We start from the raw sequence: 6,000 nt of genomic DNA, 5'->3' as shown, positions 1-6,000 counted from the left end.
AGAGTTCATTTTCACTTCCCACATAGAGTTCACCCACCTACTCAACTCACACAAATCGGCTATAAATTCCTGTCATGCAATTAACTTTAACTGAACTTAAATCATCGTATAGGCATTATGTAACCGAGCTCGAGTGTAATTCAGTCGACTGTCCAGCAGGTGGCGGGAATTCACAAGAAAAAGGACAGAGGGAGTTCAGCACACTGGAGTCTGTACCCCCCCCCCAATGTGGACTCCACGTGAGTACGCGCATGCCAGCTTCCTGACACCTCCACCTCTGTTTCAGCAGATATCCTCAGTAGAATATTAATTTTTTTACCTGTCATGAATCATCCAGTCTCCAACCTTTCTGACACCATTAATATACCCTAATGGCAACATAGAGGTGGAGTTTTATTTGTATAAACATGGATGTAACATCTTAATAAACTGTATTATGATCTAAATTGCAGTCAGTAAAGATGGCAACGCAAAGTTTAACCTCTGAAACTTCTAAAAGATGCAGCAATCTATAATTGGGGCTTTTGTGTTGCTGGAGAAATTTCTAGAAAGGAAAAAATAATAATCTTCTTTGATTTTAATTTTATTTCCATGATTTAACTTAGAGCTAGAGCTGTAAACTCCTGGGATAAATCATATATTCTCTGTATTAAACCACTGTGATATAGCCTCATGGATCAGATTAGAAAATAGATTAAATACATATTAAACTGAATAGATCAGTGATTTAATGGTAAATATGTTGGATGATAACATTAAAGTGCTGATTCTCTCAGAGCAAGCAGCTACCAGAATAAAAGACATATGAGTTATTCATTAAATACGAGCTTAATTCATTATTAATTCATCCGGTCCGTTTTATAGGCTGTTAGAGGAGAATAAGAGTGTTTCATTTTAATGTGATTGTCTTCTTACTAACAACAGGTTGTTGTTGCTCTCTTTCCCTTGTGACTTTGATATTTTCTAGCTTTGTACAACTCAGGCCATCTTGCGACAGTCGCAGCTTTAAGGACATTCATTCCCAGCCTGCGATGCCTAACCAACCGGAAGCGCGGATTGATTCCTCCATGGCAAGCAAAGGCGGCTAAAAAAAAAAAAAAAAAAGAGGGGAAAGAAAAAATCAGAGGAGCCGCTTATTAAATGATAATCCATCAACCCTCGAACGGGATTTCTCCAAAAGAGACAAAGGCTGAAGTCTGACAGGCTATCCGCTTCAATAAAGGATTAAATCTTTCGGATATGGGATCTACCTTCAAGGTCCCCACCTGCTGGGCACCGTAATGGTGGTGAGTATCCAGATCTTTTTTTAATTTTTTATTTTAACATGACACTTTCACTATATTCATATTCGGATTTAGATCATATGTCTGTACTGAGACAATACAACATAAGGTTTATGATTTCAGTTTCTTTTGTTTGAGATTGACGCAGGAGACAAGGTGAGCCATTTAGGATTTTGGTGTCTTTTTATATATATAAATATCTATATATGATGATAGGCCTAAAATATACAACCACAGCTTAATATATATGTATACATATTTAAATTATTTCCACCTCATTCATATTGTTTTTAATTACGCAGAAATGCAATCAGATGCAGTCACTGATGCTGCTTTTAAACTGACATTTTATTAAAACTGTCTGAGGATGGAATGCAATTATTTATTTACCCCCTCCCCCACTCATTTCCAAATCTGAAAATATGAAATGAACGTAAATAACCTCCACGTCGTGACAAACAAAATACCTTTCAAATTATTAACACCCCCCTCCCCAACCACCCCACAAACACACTCCCGAACGCACTGGGAAGGGAATAGCCCCTCAGTCATGGCTTACAGGCCGTTTTGCTGTGAAATGTTTATTACATGCTTGATGTAAAAAAAAAAAAAAAAAAAAAAAAAGGACAAACTCTGCAGAGGTTTCGTTAATAAGCCACCGGCAAAGATCTGTTTCAGTTTCTTCTTTTTTTTTTTTTTTTTTTTTTTTTTGATGAACCAGTTGCTTCTTATAGACACACATCTGGGCAAGGACACGCCCAGACTCATTGAGATCCATTCAGAGGTTTATGCTAGGACTTCTTGTCAACCTGTTACATCACCGAGTCCCAGTAGTATTTTCTACATATTTCAATAGATGTTGGTCTTCAAATGAGGGTATATCTGATCCTGGATCAGGGTTTAATTGTGGAGAAGTGAGGCTGGACATCATTATAAGCGCAGAGAAATGATTCAATCGCTTCATTTGAAGCCATTTTAAGGACCCCAGGTGGCCCCACGAACCCCAGGTTTGGCATCACTGGTGTTTCCAGGGGGATGTAGATGGGTGGCTGCTGCAGCTGAAGCGATTAACAGCCTCAACCTCGGTCGGTCGCTCACCGGTGTGTGTGTGTGTGTGTCTGTGTGTGAGAGCGAAAGACAGAGTGTGTGTGTGTGCATGTGTGTGTGTGTACGAGCTGTCGCCTTGTTAGTTTTATTTTTTTCCTGCTGGGAGTCGTCGTACTGCTGGTGGCGTATCTGGAGCTGTGTGTGTCTGTGTGTGTGTGTGTGTCTGTGTGTGGTGGCAGCGGAGAACTCGACAGGTTCCGTTCAGAAGCGAATGTAACGCGAAAAGTGGCGATTTTCGGAGGCGACTTCATCAACATGGCGACAGCTGCTGCTGCTGCTGCTGCCCACCTCGGCTCTGTCTGAAACCGCGACCATCAAGGTAGAACCCGCTGTCTCTTTATTCCTGAGCCCTACAGGAGCCTCCTCCATCCTTAGACTTTCATGTCAAGTCAACATAATAGTCCTAAAATATAATTCAGATGTCTGTTACCTCCAGTTTACCACAGGTAGGGGGGTGGAAAGGTTCTCAAAGTGCTTTCAGGTCACAGTAAACTGGTTGCAGAGACTCTAATGTAAATGGATCTTGTTGTCATTGTGGTTAAAGACATTCAGGATTGTCTCTCAGTTGTCAGGTAGGTTTGTATTTGTGTGTGTGAGTCTTTAAGCACCCTGGACAGCAACGCCCTTTTGACACCATGTCAGCTGAAATTTCACTCTTTCACATGGAATTTGAACAGCTGAGGTGAGCAGAGAGCAAATGTCCAACTCGGAGACACTCTGCAGAGACGCTATTGTTGGGAGGTCTTTTCAAAATTGTCGGCCGCCACAGAGATAGGTTTCTGTTTGTTTACTGAAGCAGCTGCTTTTTTTTTCTCTCTTCAGCATCATTGACAGTAAAAAGGGGAAAAAGAGAGTTAGTGTTTTTCTTAGGGGTCCTTGAAGGAGACATGGCTGTGGCAGAGATGAGGACATGTTGTGTGGATGATAGGTACCTAAAGGACAAGTTCACAAGTTTTCAAATCTGTCCTAAAACGACTCTCACATGCTCAGATGGACAGTTTTTGGCCGTTGTAATCGTTGCTCCTCTCCGTAAAATGGATTCCAGTGTTCAGCTGAAGCTGAAGTGAGGCTTCACCAGACAGCAGCTAAGGAAGACAATCACTTTAATAGTCTAAAATCAGACTGCTGAAGCCTCATGGTTGGTGGGATCTCTTCAGGACAACGGTCTGAAACCAAACCGTGTCGACGCACGCGGAGATTTGAGTGTTATTTTAGGATCCGCTGCCCGACCACCCTCCATTACCCCGCTGAAAATTGCAAACAAGGTTTAGAGCGTGACGTGGGGCCTCGCGTCAGGCTTTCATGTCGTCATTTAGAGGGCTGAGTGGTAGCTCTCGTGTGACCGCTAGACAACAGCCTGAGATGAATTATTCCCCGTTTTCAAAGGCTTCTGTTTTCTTAGCAGCAGTGCATCCTGTGTATCTGCTGCTATCATGTGAATTCAGATTAATTTCCAATATCACAGAGACCATGATTCTTTTCAGGATACATAAGGACAGAGATGTCATCTGTCGACGTGTTTTCGGTCTGTCATGTTATATTTGACTCCAGGCGTGACCGTGCTGATAGCTGGGGCTCAGAGGTGGGTGTGGATGTTGGACCTTACGGGGTCGATCGAGCTTCACAACCCCCGCCCTCCCTACCACCACCGCCACCACCACCACCCAGCAGCTTATGCTAGACAAGCTGTCAGGCCGCACATCACAACACGGGTCCCGGGGCAGTCTTTGGGACACGAGCAGATGTGTTTTATGAGACGCCCCTATGGGAGTAGCTACAATTAATTCCCAGTTTATGGCTGATGAAGTCTTTGAAACACAGTGTTTGCTGGCTACTGTGGCTTTCGAGCAAGTGTCCGCTCCAGTAATTATGGCTGCTGTGGTCTGCTGACTACAGTTTATGAGACGTCACTTATCTCTTGGTTTCATTACTGTCTGGTGTTTAGAGAACAGGGCTGTTTTTAGGACAAAAAGGTTTGTGGTTTTTAAATGTTCATGTTTCCCCAGTTGAATTTTTTAGCTACAGATGTTCAGACTGTTTTGACTGAATAGTTATTTTTACACTCGCAGACCGGGCTCGGTTCCGGGGCATCTTTTCAAAACACCAATTTTGACAATAACATAACAACAATCTGAAGTAGTTACTTGCTTTTCCCGGAGCTTTTGGTCCTATCGCATGGTCTTCATCAGTATAGGGCCTTTACTCAGCTGTCAGGGGACTATAGATATTCAAACATCTCATTATTCTGAGCACCTCTAGGCGCTTTTAGTCCATGCTAGCTTAAAAAGAGCAACACAGCTGAACACAGATGCTAAAATGTAACTTGAGTGAATTTAAAATTGATATTTGGGGAGGTGTCCTTTGTTTTCTGGCCCAGAGTTAGATGAGAATTGATACCACTCACATATATATTTTTCTAAAACGGACAGAAAAAGAGGTTGTTCAGGCAACATCTGTTCCTCCATTTCCATTTGGACAAAGCAAGAAAAACTGATGACTCCATGAGACATCACTTTTGAGATTCTGCCGGCGGTGGGGGGGGGGGAGGGGGGAGGGGGGGTTTCATGTTTTCTGGGCCAGTATGGTGTCCCAGGAGGAACAAGACCCACCTGTGAGACTGCAGGGACGGGGAGGCAACCATGGATGCGCTGATAATGGCTCACCAGGGTTCTTTGCAAAGGTCTTGTTTGTGTGCCTTCCCTCTATTTCCTGTGAGATTCCCTTTACAGGGGGGAGGCTGCTGCTGTTGCTGCTGCCACAATTACCGCCAACTACATTGGTTTTTATTAAAAGCTACTTTGAGAACTGTTCATCCATTCATTCATTCAATTTTTTCCTAATTTGAGGCCATTCACCAATTAATTACTCGATAAAAAGAAAGTACCCTCGGCTCTGTCTCTGTTAGAACCACTTTCTCTGTGAAGCAAAATGCAGCGATAAATAGATTAAGACAGAGCAGCAAATGGCAAGACTGTGTTCTCTACAGTGTCTTCTGTGTGTCTTTTTCTCATGCTGTCCACCTCGGTTGTTGTTGTCTATTTCTGTGTCCCTGTGAATCAGCTGAAGGCGTGTCACCGATGTCAGACCCCATATTTACTGCCTCTCTAAAGCCTCCACCTCTACCTGTGACCTCTCACTGCTCTGATTAAAACCGTCTGCCCAGAGGTTAGCGTGACACGAGGGGCGAATTTTAAAACCCGGCCTTTTTAGCAGATACTCGAAAAGCAAAAAAAAATTAAGGCATGTCAGTAAATTAGGTTTGAGATTTTTATTTTTTTCTTTTGGTCTGCCTAATGATTCTGATTCTACTCACCAGTCATCGGTTATAAAACAGGCATCAGAGTGCCCAACTGGAAACGTCAGACTATTGTGTTACACAGTAAGGCTCTCAAATTGGCATTAGTCACTCCATCAACCATTTGCATGTGAAATGTGCTGTCTTTCATGTGTTTTTCTCCTCCAGCCTTTCAAATGCAGCTCTGTGTTACCTCCTTAATGCCTGTATACTTGTGTGAAACCACCAATAAGAAGAATTTTCACTGATATACAAATAAGTAGATAGTAATGGTCCATTTCTGTGTCTTAACAACTTTAAGACATGCACGTCTTT

Source organism: Toxotes jaculatrix, chromosome 24, assembly GCF_017976425.1.
Source record: "Toxotes jaculatrix isolate fToxJac2 chromosome 24, fToxJac2.pri, whole genome shotgun sequence".
Lineage (NCBI taxonomy): Eukaryota > Metazoa > Chordata > Actinopteri > Toxotidae > Toxotes > Toxotes jaculatrix.
This window is presented reverse-complemented; position numbering follows the sequence as displayed.